Genomic DNA, 14,564 nt, shown 5'->3' on the forward strand with positions numbered 1-14,564 from the left:
CCCACAGTCCACTCTCCCCAGCAGTGGGCTGTGTGGAATGTATCCCATGTGGAGAGACCAGCAAAACCAGGAGAAAGAGAGGGGGTGGTGTGCTGTGTCGCCAGGAGAGAAGAAAGGAGCACTCTAAACCCTGCAGACATCTACCCTGTAAGTACCTAGGCTTGCTTCAACATAGCAGGATCTGAGGGAGGAATGGCAGAGAGGGTCCCAGCCCTCAGGGTTAGGGTTAGCGAGACCAGCAGCTTGACCAAAGGAGGAGGAAGGATGGGGGCCAACGCTGGGACCCCAAGTCTCAGGCCAGTAATTCCCAGCCCTGTTGAGGCCTCTGTTCCTGCCCTGGTCTGCTTTGATGCCTTCTCTGGCCCTACCCCAAAATATGCATGAGATGGCTTTCAGCCTTCATCTTCTTTAGCTCAAGTTTAATTGTATTTGAGGATGGTTTATGATTGGAGAGGACCCTCAGATGTCAAAAGAAGATTAAGAATCTTTGCACTGGAACTGTTTCTAGAAAGTTCAGAAGGTCAGCGAAGGAGAAGCGGAAGGCATGGGGCAACGTCTTGACGCGCAGGGTCGGCTTACAGAGGACGCGGCTGAGCAGAGTCTGCAAGGAGAGCAGTGACCTGATAACCGGGCAGACAGGCGTGGTCTGTACGGAGAGGCCCCCGCCCACCCTCAGCCCCGAAGGCAGCATAGACATGTCCGCGTCTCTCAGGAGGAAGAACGTGGGGCCTCTGTTCTTTATAACCTGCGCTGGACACTGCAAGCATCTCCACTCACCCTCCCGTCAAGGGTCGTTAACGATGTCCTGGGCCCACACGTTTCGTAAGCCAGGCTGATATCGTAAACCCTCACCGCCGTTTACAGAGGGTTTTGTGCTTCCTCTTTGTTCTCCCCTCCAGGTTCCCACTTAGGAAGCCAGTTCAGAAGCCTCGCACGTGGTCCGTGGGGAAGTGCCTTTGGCACGATCTGAGGGGCCGTCCCCCCACCCAGCTCCAGCTTCACCTCAGGTATCAATTATGGGCTTTTACAGAAGACAGCTGATGCGTTTTCAAAGCAGGCAGACCCCCCCACCACCACCACCCGTTTTGACAGTTTGGCTCTAGTTGAAATATAATTAAACTTTACGAAAACAAGGGCTTTGAAACTCAATCTCCACACTGTTTACACGTTGGTTGGGTTTTTTTTTTTTTCCCCTCCTCAAGGGTTCGGGTTTTCACTTGCTGCAGCACAATGAATTCCTCCTTCACTTTCTGCACTCAAAACAAACACTGGTTTCAGGCATTCAGCTTTTCGAACACTTGCAGAGCTGAGAGTGGAAAAAATAACATGTGAAACAGGATGGGCTTTTGATGATCCCTCCTTCTGACAGACACATCTGAAAACCACCGCCGGTGAGTCACCGCATTCTGTGCATGCTCTCCCCGAGGAGCAGGAAGTGTGGGTATTTTAAACCCTGAGGCCAGGAGAAGTTTTCAGATGCTTCTTACAGCGCTTGGCGGGCACCCCTCCCGGCGAGGAGCTCACAGTGACCTTGCTAAGTGCGGCCCAGCTTTCTGCCAGCCCCTCTTTGCCCTGGTTTTGCTTTTATGCTAGCAAGCCGAGAGTCTTAAAAGCACAGAGCTAGCAAATTTACAAAACAAACAAAAACTTAAAACAAAAATCAGCAACAGCAATGGGAACCGGCGGTTGGTAGGGGTGACGGGGGCTGGGCGGGGGCGGGCAGATGGCGCAGCAAGATGTCCCGGGGCGGCAGCTGCGGCCCGGCCCTGCGGCCAAAAGGGAAGAAGGAAGCCAGGTCCGTCCGAGCCAGCCCGACCTCCACCCCGAGTCGTTAGCGGTGGGGAGTGAGTCCTGACTCCTCTACTCCGCTGTCTCCGAAGACCAGAAGAACAAGGAGGGGAAAGGAAAAGACACAGACTTGAACTGAAATGACATTAGAGGAAACATTTGTTTAAAAAGAAGGACTTGGTGGAAACCAGCCAGATGTTGCCATGAAAGAAGTTAGAAACCCTAACCTTGTTTGGTAAAGGAGGCCCAGGGAGGGGTGCTTGGAGCTTCTGAAAACGGGATCCCTCGGTGGGGGAAGGGGAAAAAGGTGCCCATGCTGGCCTCGTTACCCAGCGCCAGTGGGAGACCTCAGCCTTCTCCACGGGGAGGGTCGTCTTTCCAGAACATTGGCCTCTGATTTGCCCAGCAGGAGATGTGAGTAAGCAGTGGATTCATGCAAGAAGCCGTTTTGCTCTAGCGTTTCTGATGTTATTGACCGTTTTCCTACGGACGTGGGGTTGTTGGGGAAACAAAGCCCAGCTCTCTGCACTATTAGTCCAATAACACGGCGCGGCCACGCCCTGAGCTGCCCGGGGGCTTGTGGCCGCCACAGGAGCACCCTGGCTACTGCATGGCACTCCTGTCCTCACTAAGGCCAGCCGCCTCCCGATCCTAATGGGACCCGAGGATTTTGTTGAGAGAAGAAAACCCCAGGTTTGAACAAGCAGCTCCCAAGGAGATCAGATGGCTGGGAGCATCAGGTGCTCCTGGAGGGGTTTATCCTGAGATGCACACTCCCCGGAGCGGCATCGTGCGCATTCTGGTAGTTCTAAGCCTCTGGGGTCAGCCACTGAGCAGCGCAGGGGACACACAAGGGACAACGGTGTGTGCACGTCTCCTACCACTGCTATAACAAATGACCACAAACTTGGTGGTTCAACAACACGCATCTATCACCTTCCAGTTCTGGAAGATGGAAGCCCGACACGGGTCTCATTGGGCTAAAATTGAGCGACTGGGGTCGTTCCGGAAACTCTAGAGGGGAGTCTGTGTCCCCGCCTTTCCAGCCTTTAGAGGCCACCTACGTTCCTGCCTCGCGGCCTCCGTACCCCACCCGGGTTGTCTCTCTCGGTACCTCCTCCTGATCTTTCACGTCCCCTCTGACCCTCCTCGTCTGTGCCATCTCCCACTTTTGAGGACCCCTGTGATCACACCGGGTCCACTTGGAGAGTCCGGGATAAGCTCCCTGTCTTCCAGTCAGCCGATCAGCAGGCCTAATTCCCTCTGCGAACTTCATTCTCCTTTGTGGCCTAGCACACTCCTGGGTTCTGGGGGTGAGGGTGGGGGTCTTTGGGGGCTGTTGCTCTGTGAGGGTCTCTGAAATCCTTCGTCTTCGAGTCTCGCCGAGCATGCGGGATTTCCTCATCCATAATCATGTAACTGATATAACCCACGTTTACTCTCCACCAGGCATGGCTCTAAGCATGTGTACTTAATCCCCACGGCCATTCCGGGAGCAGATGCAGTCGCTCACTCCGCTGCGCCCGGAGGAGACTGCGCAGAAGATGCGCAGCCGGCAAAGCGCGGAGACGGGCTGAGCACCCAGCCTTTCGCCCAGACTCCAGGTGCTCGGCTTCTAAGTACGGGGCGGTGCCTTCCAGATCCCCAGGACAGGCCGCCCGTGCCGGCAGTCCTCCCGGGGCAGGGGGTCCTTGCAGTGTCAGCGGTGGTGCACAGCAGGGGAAGGTGAATTAGAAAGTTCTGTTCATCCTGCTGGCCTCGCACCATCTGAGTCCTGACCACGTGAAGTCAAGTTTTGAGCTAAGAATTTGGAAGAGCCAGAAACACATACAAGCCTGCATGCTCGGCTTAGGCCGTGACCACGCGAGCCGGCGAGAGCTGATGCCTGGAAATACTTGTGCTGCCGTTTTCCAAGAGTGGAGAGGACCTCACGCAGAGGAGAGGAAACTGTCGTAAGTAGGAGTGTGGCCCCACCCCTCGGGACCCTGCAGCCATCTGAGTGGAGGGGGGACAGCACACACAGGGCGATACCTACTCACGATGTCCCCCTCCGCAGCCTGACCCTGCAGAAATGAAAAAGGATGCTCCCCCCACACACCAATGTCTGCCTGACTTGCCCACAATGACAGAGGCCAGACACCATGCCTGGGGACTGCCCCCCATCCCCTCCATCTTTTCAGAGCTCGGTCCAAGATGCAACTTCTAGGCCCCTGTTGGCAAGATCGACCCTAAACTGGTGAGAATTAAGAGCCAACATGAAGGTCTTCAGGGCCCCGGGGAAGTCGGCCCGAGAGAACCTGCCAATGCCAGGTTCCGCAAATTTCACAAGTTTATTACAAACCCCATAAGCGTCGTTTGGTTGCTTAAAAACGACTTAATTTTTGCAATCACCTAGAGAGAGGATGCCCCAAATTAAAAGTGATGTTTGAAAACTAGCAGCCATGGGGGATGAAAAATGGTTCTGAGGCAAGCAGGGGAACAGGCAGGAGTGGGGAGCACCCTGGGGTCAAAGAGAAGGAGACAGTTCTGATTCCTGAGCCCCGGGATGCCCAGGTGATGGTGCCAGTGCCCCCATTAAATAGCCACCTTCTTGTGACGCACCTGGAAATCTGACTGGCAGCAGAACCTTGAGCACCACGGGAGAAGAGGAGGCGCCCTGTCGTGGCGGAGAAAGGGGCGAGCTCCTGCCTCAGACAGGACTGGGTTTGAATCAGAGTCAGTCGCTCACTTGCTTTGCAGCTCTGACAAGGTGCTTAGCTTAGCTGAGCCTCAGTTCCCCCGAGTGCAAAGGCACAGTGAGCAGCTGGGACCTGGCATCACGGGGATGCTGGGCTGAGATGCAGCTGACGCTCTGTAGGGCATCGGTAGTGCTTGCTACTGTTGATGTCACCTTTTGTGTCATTACTGCCAGCATCCGTATCATCATCAAGATGGTCTTCTTCACCAAGAGAGGCTTCTTTCAGTACCTGGGAGGTGGTGAGAGGGGAGGCGCCTGCTCAGAAGGTCAGTGCTGGTGCCCCGGGAGAAGCCGCCACTGCTGCACGGGTGCCCAGGGCGGGGCATGAGTCAGAGACCCTCCTGTCCACCCAACTGTCTTGAATGCAACGCCAACAGCACATAACCCGACCCCACGGCTTACCGCTGAGTGCCGGCTGGCTGTGCTGACAGGGTCGCTTTTGCCACTTTTCAGTTGTCCTGCTCCCTGATGTCGCTCACATCACCTGGGTTTCCGTGCGCCGGCCCAGCACACAGGCAGGTTTGGTTGTTTCCAGAAGGACAGTCCACCTGGCCTGCAGGGGTGGCTGGGGGCAGCGGGCCCCGGGATGACTCTACAGCAGTGGCCACACGTGGCACCTAAAGGGTGGGGAAGCCAGGGGGCCCCGGGTCTCTGTGGGAACCCAAGTCACCTCCCATGCCAGGGCACTGGTCACGCCAACCTTTGAGCCAGGCAGCAGGCAGGATGGCTGTGGGACCCCCTGTTTGGGGCCCCTGATTCAACGTTGAATGAATACAACAGTGTGACAAATGACACCAAGTTGAGTGAATATGACAATGCGACAAATAGCAAGTGACAACACCCACCCCTGTGAGCACCTGCAAACCACGTGTGGCTGCGAGGATCTCAGTGATCTGTTTCCGTTTGCCCGACGCCTCTCTCCCGGGGTGAAGATGGTGGGGCGCGGTGGTTAAGATGCTATGTTCACCCTGGAGTGGACACACTGGGGGACATCAGTTCCAGACAGAGGAAACAGCACCAACTATACGCAGACCCTGCCAGTAAATCAGCCTGACGGGCTACTGAGAATCTGACGACCTCAAATGTCAGCCGGTCATGCCCAGTGGAAGCCAGGCGGACGGCGGCAGGGGCCAGCGTGGTGCCGGGCGCCAGTTTAAGAGCTTCCTGTGCATTATCTCACTTAATCCTCATAACAACCCTGCGAGGTGAGGGCTGTGCTTGCCCCCGGCTTACAGCGGGGAAACCGAGGCAGGGTAGGAACAGCCCAAGGTCGCAGAGCACTAGGTGATGCCACTGGGCTTTGAGTGCTTAGTCTGAACGTGGTAGGAACCCTTCTGAGTCTGGGGACCGTGTGCTTGACCTGGACACCAAGTTGAGTGAATGCAAGACAGCTCACAGAGAAAGAGGAGTCTAAAGCTGTCAGAAGCCTCCCCTGGGCAGAGGGCAGAGAGGCCAGCGGCAGCACAGGGGACTGAGGACGCGGGTTTTGGAGCCGGCTTCCCTCCCAGAAGGTCGCTTCTCTCCAAGTCAGAGGGGACCTGGTAAGACTTTCTTCCTCCAGCAAAATGAATCTCAAAAAGTGTTGGAAAAACACAGCCACTCCCACACACTGTCCCCAACCCCGTTGTGCAAGTCTCTCTTACCGTGGGCTGTGGCCATCAATTTTGTGGTCGTAGTTTCCAACTGCAAACAGAAGAGGAAACCACACTTTCCCAACCCCACGTTCAAGTGTGAAAGGCACCCCGATCGATGCAGACGGAGTCTCGGGAGGACTGGAAGGCCGGGGTGGGAGGGACTCCCTCCGCAGAGGCTGAGCTGGCTCTGAGAGGACGTGGGGGTGCTGCCCAGGAGCCACGTGGCTCCAGAACCTGAAGCCACACTGAAGAGCGGGCCCTTCCCTCTCTGCGGGCCTCCTCCAGCCCGTGGCCAGTGTCGCAGCCAGTCACCTCTTCCACAGGCGGCTGTCCCAGCCCTGACGAGGCAAGCCAGCCTGCACCACACACAACACCCCAGGAGCCACATCCCTGCGAGTCTCAGCATTTCCCGGGGCTGCTTCACCAGCTGCTCTGATTGGCTGTGTGTTCATCTGAGGCCCTGGACACATCGGGCACAGACAAGTGCACCGGGAAGGAGCTGGCTCCTTGTGGACCCGGCAATACTTTGAGCTGATACCTGGGGTGGGGGGCATCCTGGAGGTGCAGAAAGCAGAAGTCTTAGGGTTTTGGGGTTTTATTTGGTCTTTTATTTTAATTGAAGTACAGTCAATTTACAGTGCTGTGTGTTGTGTTGGTTTCTGGTGTGCAGCACAGTGACTCAGGTATACGTATATATTTTTTTCCAGATTTTTTTTAATTATAGGTTATTACAAGATACTGAATAGAGTTCCTTGTGCTCTGTAGTAGGACCTTGTTGTTGAGAAGTCTGAATGTGGTCCCCAGGCCTGCAACCTGCAGGCCGTAAGACCAGGAGAGGGCCATCCTCTTTGGAAAACAGAGGATGATCACGCCCATCCCCCAGAGGGTTAGGCTGCGACAGGCCAGAGTGGCTCATCTATTCTCTGAGTATCTGAGCACGCGATGCACATGGAACCCTGGAAGAGAAAGGGTTTTGAAATCAGAATAGCACCACCGGAGCTGGAAGGGGGAAGGGGTGCTTGGCTCAGGGGCAGCGCTCCAGGGGTGAAGGGTAGACAGAGGAGGGGCCTCCAGGGGCAGCGAGAAGTGCAGGAACTGGGAGCCTCCCGCATCCTTGAGGGGCCAGGTCGCCTCTGCACCTGGGGTCCCTGCTTACCTGGCCTTCAGATGGCTCCCTGCCGCCAGCCCCTGAGATGGCAGACCTCACCCTATCTCCCAGAGCAGCCTGTGCGCCAGCCTGCGCAAGACCAGCATACGGGAAGGGGACGATCCCTGCCCCGTCTGGCATGCAGCCTGATTCAGCTCCTGTTCCGGGAACCACAGCCATCAGCCCCGCGGGGCCCCGGCCGGGAATGGGTCCACGCTGAGAGCAGCCCACAGGGCGCTGGGGAAGCTCCCTGGCATTGTCAATGCACCACGGTCTCAAGGTGATGCTCCAGGTAGCCCACAGCTGCAGGCCCAAGACATCTCAGCAGAGAGCTATCTGGTCCAGGAGACTTTCTGCTGCTCGAACCCCACCCCACAGACCGCTGCCTTCCCAGGCTCCCACTGGACCAACTGATGCTTGAGGATGCTGGTAACTCACAAGCTGATGGAAATCATCACTGGTTCCAGGCCCCACCTCTCTCTTTCCTGCCTCGCTCAGCCCCATCTCCTGGCGGCTGACCAAGCACCTTCAGATGACCTGGCGTGCGGCTCCCAGGAAGAGGCCACCTCTTCTCCAGAGGCCACACCCACACCTGGAACCAAGGGTGGGGCCTGCCTGGGGGCAAGTCGGGGCGGGGGCCCCCAAGGTTGCAAAAGAGGATCAAGCTAAACTCTGAAGCCCCAGGTCTTGTCAGGCTAAGGCAGCTTTCCAGGCCCATGAAAGTAACAAAGCTCCTCAAAAGTCACATCCACCCTTTGTCCTTTTAAGGAGAAGGTGGGTAGTGACACAAACGACTTTGGGTCTGATGGAAACATCACTGGGCATGAAATCTGCAGCTCGGAGCCTGTCATCTCCGTGACTTCCTGGCCCTGTAGCTTTGGGCAAAGCCCTGAACCTCCCTTCCATCTATAAGATGGAAGGATAACTTGTGGATCAAAGCAGAATCCCGTGTGTTAAAACGCTGTGCAGTTTACAAGGACAGCGATGAACGTCAGTCGTCAGCAGTATCAGGCGTAACCTTCCTGAGGGAAGGAGGGGAGTGCAGGAAGCACCCCCTTTCCGATTCTGAAATCCTGGGAACTTAGCCTGTTTCTGTGTTTTCCAGCTAGCTCATGACAAGATGTTCGCTTGTGAATACTTAGTCCCTGAAAACTAATTTCCTTCTGGACTGCAAGACTATGGCTGACCTCCACTCTGGGTCAGTTTCACACATCAAGGGTGGAGGCTGGGAGGAAATAGCCAGTGTCAGGACAGCCACATTCAACACCTCTGGTCTCCACATTCAGAGGCAGAAAAAAATGAGTTGGAACCTAAATGAACTGGACCTTGGCCAGTAGATGTTTCAAATAAAACTGAAACCCCAGTCTGCGCCGTGACACCTGTTCTTGCTCACAACAGTGATGCTCACCCCGCCAGGCTGCGATGCGTCAGGTGCCCTGGAGGGTGGGAGACACTGGACGGGCGGGTGACTTGGGGCCGGCTGGTGAAATGCTGAACCAGGCTCCATTAGAAGAAGCCTACTCTGATTAATTGGCTCTTCCAGGTAAAGCTTTCAAAGAAACAAATATGTTTCTCAGTAAGAACCTAAGAGAAGAGGCATCCTGGTTGCATGGGGAAGAACACTGTTTTTGGAGCCAGACAAATCTTGATTCAGTGTAGACTCCAGGATGTCTGTGTCGACATCATGGGGAGCGGTCACATTGGAAGGGAGGTGGCAGACAAGGCAACATGCAGCGAAACTTCATTTTGTCCCCTGCATGCTCTTCTTACATAGATTGTGTGTTTATTTGGGCGCTGGAGGGGTGGGGATCAGGGGTTAGCGGCTGCGGAAGGTGATGCCTCCCAAGCCATCCCTTGATGATGCCACTGCCTTGATTCAAGTTCAGGAACTACCACTTCCCATCGGTGAGCCTGGGCAAGTAACTCAACCTCTCTGAGCTTCTGTTTTCGCATTCATGTAAGGAGAATACCGATTCCACACGGCAGGGTTTCATGGGAGATTCTACGAGATAGCAACGGGAAAGGGCTTTGCACAATGCAAGCACATAGTAGACACTCAACATAAGCAAGTTTCTCCCCTTGCCGATCCCCAGAGGTCTTGGGATTCTAATGAAGCAACCAGATGAGTACTCAGATCTGGAAACCAAAAAAAAAAAAAAAAAGAAGAAGAAGAAGAAGAAGAAACTGGTTGGATTTGGTGGGGGTTTGCCTTCGGATTTCATTGCCCACCAACAAGTGTGTTCCAAGAGGATGGCACATCTGCACTGCACATTGTAAGTCCCAAACGCCAAGCAGCTGGCCTCTTGAAAGGGGGCCTTCAGAGACGGAATGACACAGGCAGTGCCAGTCCTGCAGATGAAAAAGTCAGCATAGCCAATGAATTACACCAGCGGTTTTCCTAATGTCCGGAGGCAGTAGAATCTTCCTGCAGTGGGTTTTTTTTTCCCCTCTAAGTTTTCTTCGGTTTTCCCCCTCTCCCTCTCCCACAGAACTCCTGGAGTCTGGAAGGCACAGGATGATAGAGGAAGACACTGTAACCATATACCCAGGACCAAGTTCTCTGCAAGGCATCTCCAGAGGCTTCTCATGGAAGCTGTGGAGCTGGAAGGAAACTACTGAACTGGCTCGTGGCTGACACAGTGAGCGCATTCATTCATTCATTCATTCAAGCAACACTTCCGGTGGGAGGTCCCACCGCTTCCCCAGAGATGTTAGGAGAATGTGTGACGCGGTCCCAGGCCCTGCACTTTAATGCATTATCCCAAGTAACAAACAATGCTGGCTCGGTTAGGAATAGAAAGTTGCAAGATTATCTGCCTCGAGACCTTGGATTGCAGAGCCACATACCCCCATGTTGTGTTTCTTTGAGGGAATCAGCCCCTCTCCTGGGAACGCAGACATCTGACTTCTGGTCGACCACACCCCTGATGGCTTGCAGTGTCAGCCCTGTGTCTGGCTCACAGCGCACTCAGTGAATGAACCTCGAGGCACCCCGTTTATTGCCTGCAAGTTATAGCTTCCCAAGGATTAGGAGTAAGAGGAATAAGCTATTTACACGAAATTGCTTTTGAAACACAGATGAGTTTGAAATCTAGAAGAAAGGGCGCTTGGCAAGAAATGTTTGGGATTTGGCGGATTCTGCAGCCCATGTTGTCTGATGCTTCCATAAACCAGCTGCTTTCACCCTTCCCTAAACAGCAGCTCCCAAGGGAGCAAGTCAGCCCAGGGCTCTCTGGGCAACAGCCATTCCCTGAATAACAGGCAACCTCTTCTGGAGGGCGCATCCAATCAGCACGGAGCACGCAGACTCCAGGGGAGTGCAGCTCCCACCCAAAGCGTTTTCCTCCTCTTCGGTCCATGGTTTCCATGACAACAGATCACACAGACACACACACAGACACACAGCAACAGTGTCAGCTCAGCTGAGCATGTTTCCCGACACTTGACACAACAGATTCCTCCAAGCAGCAGAGCTGTCTTCCTACCTGGAATCTCTGGGAGCCCCTGCCTCCAGGGACCCACTGGGGGTTGTGGCACCAGCCACCTGTCCCATTGACCCTCGCTCTTCTCTTGCCCAGGGCAGTTCTTCAGCAATCTGTTGCCCAGACTGTCCTCTCCAAGCACACCACGCTTGCCTAAGGTGCCTGGAGAGCCCCAAGCCAAGAAGATGCTTGCCTCCGAATCCTCTGAGTCTGGGGTCCCTGACAACCCCTCCGCCAGCCCATGCCTGGTTCATAACCAGCTGAAGAACAACACAACCAAGACTCTGCCTTTGACTGCCTGCAATACATCAGCCAGATGAGCGAAGCCACTGGGATTTCGAGTTCACTAGTTGAACCAGGATCAGGGGGTTCTGGGTAAAAGTCGGTCAAGCAAAGAGAGCCCCAGCCAAGACCGCATGAGGAGGGGGCTGTGTCTGGCCGCAGGGCCACTTCTGGAATTCTGAATCAGAGTGAGAAAAGGAAGCCTCCTCTTTTAACTCCGCAGATCCTCGCTATGTGGTCTTTAAGCCTTGGGATCAGAGGAGGCCCCAGGCCAAAATTTCAGGCTTAGGCTTGTGGGTCCAAATGGGGAGGCTGTCATTATGACGAAAAGTGTATGAAGTTTCCTGGGTGGTTTTTTGTTTGTTTTTGTCCTGAGCCTATTCATAGGGTGTAATACAATTGTCGGCAGGTTTTAGAAGAGAAAGACCTACGCAGGCAGCATCGTGCTTGGCACCTGGTAGGAAGTCAGTCCGCAGCAGCTATTGATTTTCCTCTCTCTGCGCAGAGCACGGCCTGGCCCCGCCGGCTCGGGCTGCGGCGCGTCCCGCGTGCCGCACAGAGAGCGGCCCTTCCCCCAGCTCAGCGGGCTGGGGGCGCGGGTCACCCGCCCTCCCCCAGCAACTGCCTCAGGTCTGACCAGCTCATGGCGGACCCGCCGGAAGAAATCATATCAGAGGGAGAAGAAATCCAATCAGAGTGTTACTTGAGGACCGGGTTAGTCAAAGCTGCTGCTCTTTTCTGGTCTGCTTTATGAGCGTGTAAGGCAACCCCAGCTCACGGCGGGGTTTCGCAGCGCTCTGTGGCCCGAGCGCATTCATTCCAGACAAAGCGCCGGGAGCGCATCTCGCTCGCCCGGTCACGTGGCGGCCGCCGCATCCCAAGGTGCGCCGGGCATTTCCGTGGTGCGCTGCACCTGAGGACCTCAAAGGGCTTAAAGAAAACCCTTTCTTCAGTGGGGAAGTATTGTTATCTGGGTTTTCCAGAGAGAGAGAGACCGAGAGGTGACGTGACCTGCTTTAGGACCACACAGTAAGAAGGGGCTGGCGGAGAACGGGGCCCAGGAGGAGGGCTGGAGCTCCTTGTCCAGGAAATCACAAACCAGCTTGCACAGAGCCATCCTGGTCAGGCCCTTGGGGGACTGGCCAGGAGGCTGAACTCCATTACAAGGGCCAGTGCAGATGAAATTCAAAAGCATCAGCCTGAGGAAGCGTATGCAAAGAACTGCCTCCTCCTTGAGAGAATAGAACTCTTCCTCGTCATCAAGACCTCAGAACTCAGGGAGCAGCTGTTTCAGCAGCACCTGCCGGGCACCCAGTAGCGTGTCTCCTGGACTGACCCCCCAGAGAGGACATTTCACCATCCCTGCTCCTATAGGACGTTATTTTTAGTCATCGTCATAAATGCAGCAACTGTAATGATGGGTAGAAAAGGAAAGCAGAGACTTTCCCAACCTTCCTGTAACCCATCAGAAAAATAGAAAGCCCAATAAATATTACAGAACCAACATGATGCAGTGGATTAGTTCTTATAATTACATTAATTACATTTTAGTTACATTAATGTATTTTTTGGAAAAAAGGAAAAAACACATAGTATTTACATATTAATCTATTGCAATAATGAGTAAGAACATTATAGTTTCTATTTAAAAAAATTTTTTTCTTTTGATGAAGTTACTGGGGATTGAACCCAGGACTTTGTGCATGCTCAGCATGCACTCTACCCTTGAGCTATACCCTCCCCCTTAGCTTCTATTTTTGATGTTTAAATTCTTTCATTTGTCCATGAACTTGAAAAAGTGATCTTCAAATTTTCATGCTCAGTAGACAGTACTGGTTTGTCCATCTGCCCTTGCTCCTGGTTAACCAAAGAACACTGTTTATTAACTTTAATTTTGAAAAGTGACTTTCACATAAAGCAATAGATACACAGTTATGAAAACTCTTAATATATATATAGCAAAGATTCACAAAAATTCAATTTCACAATAAATTCTAAAAATTGCGATTCTGCCCATATCTTTGTTTCCCCAGGGTCCATTCCATCATCTTTCAAATGTCTCTGTACCTGAAAAATTTTAAACACAAATTTAAAACTCCAAGTTTGACAGAACAGATTGACACAATGGAAGTAATTCAAGTTTCATAGAAAGACACACAAAGAGAAATAATAACATAATAAATATATAGAAATAAAGAAAATTTATAGCAAGGGAAAAAGGAAATAAGAAGGAAAAGTCCAGCCAGGGAGGAAAAGTCACCTTCAGTCTCAATGCACTGAAGTATTTTCCAACATTAAAATGTAAATTTCACTCTACACTCTGAGCTTCCTGGCAGCCAAAGGGAAAAGGGAGATGTGGCCAGTCATGGCATTCACACTGACATAAGAGAAACCGCTGTGGGAGAGCCTTGATTCTCCTTGTGAACCCCATCAGAGGATTCCACTCAGGGGCCGGCCAAGTCTACCGAGGGAGATAATGAGTTACAGGACACTTTGAATCTGCTTTTGTTTTCCTCCCATATAAGTTTCAGACTAGGAATGAATGAACTTGAGAAAGACGGAGCAGGGGTCCCAGAGGCTCTGTGAGCAAACTTCAGAAAGTAAGTGATCCAAAAAGATTAATTTTATTAAGCCTTGAGGAAATTTGTGTTTAGCGCGTTTTAAAACTGAGGTTAGAAAAACGGCAACGCTTAATCCAAAGGACTAGAGCAAGAATAATGAGGAAGATGAATGAGAGAACAGGGTAGCAAGGTTGGCTTAACATTCCCTTTGAACTCTGCCTTTGCCCCTCCCCCAGCGGCTCCACCTGCCAGGAGGCAGCTTCAACCCTGGGTCTGGACATGCGCGGACCTGCGCCCACATGCTGCCTCCAGGGCATCTTCTCTGGTGGTAACAGCAGACAGGCTTATCTTAGACTACCCTCCTGGTGAAAACACTGGAGAACGTGGACAGGATAGTTTTGTTTCAGTCTAGCTGAAGCCGTCCAAAAATTACCAATGTGGTGAGAAAGTAAGGAGCTGCGATTCCAGAAAGAAGGCATGAGCAGAGAGACAAGTCTCAGCCTCTTGTCTCCTTGGCATTGTCAGTTCCCAAGCAGTGGCTGAGAAGTTGAGTAGAACTTCCAGGATTCTTATGGAGCTGGGGTGACAAAAAAGGAATTCAGGGTCCAGCAAGGGGGGAGGGCCAAGGTAAATACCTCAGACTCTCAATTAAGAGTCCCACAAAGGGCCATCCAGAAGGAGACCAGCCTGCAGGAAGCCCAAATCATCTTTAAGGAGCTCATTCCTTGACTGGAGCAACATGATGTAAAACAAAGCGATACCTTTCTAAATAAGCCATGAGTCAGCATAGAAATCACAATGGAAGTTAGAAAATAGTTTAATGAAAAGCTAATATAACTCAAACATAGCAAAACTCAGGGGATGCACCCAAAGCATGCTTAAGAGAAATTTATAGCCTGAAATGCATCATTAGAAAAGAAGGGTGAAGCAACA

At 52.9% G+C, this 14,564-nt stretch overlaps 2 long non-coding RNA genes across 2 annotated transcripts; one reads left to right on the forward strand and one right to left on the reverse strand.

Annotated features, from left to right (window-relative positions):
• The first annotated feature begins 306 nt into the window (after positions 1 to 306).
• LOC123619044 (uncharacterized) lies at positions 307 to 12,566 on the forward strand. Its single transcript, XR_006727568.2, has 4 exons — positions 307 to 1,391; positions 3,238 to 3,740; positions 4,700 to 4,791; positions 9,796 to 12,566. It is a non-coding gene; the product is annotated as an uncharacterized LOC123619044 (long non-coding RNA).
• On the reverse strand, positions 3,763 to 6,635 carry LOC141579032 (uncharacterized). Its single transcript, XR_012509930.1, has 3 exons — positions 6,169 to 6,635; positions 4,928 to 5,493; positions 3,763 to 4,754 (listed from the first exon to the last, which is right to left on the reverse strand). It is a non-coding gene; the product is annotated as an uncharacterized LOC141579032 (long non-coding RNA).
• Positions 12,567 to 14,564: the final 1,998 nt, after the last annotated feature.

The sequence above is a fragment of the Camelus bactrianus genome, chromosome 11, assembly GCF_048773025.1.
Source record: "Camelus bactrianus isolate YW-2024 breed Bactrian camel chromosome 11, ASM4877302v1, whole genome shotgun sequence".
NCBI classification, from domain to species: Eukaryota; Metazoa; Chordata; class Mammalia; order Artiodactyla; family Camelidae; genus Camelus; species Camelus bactrianus.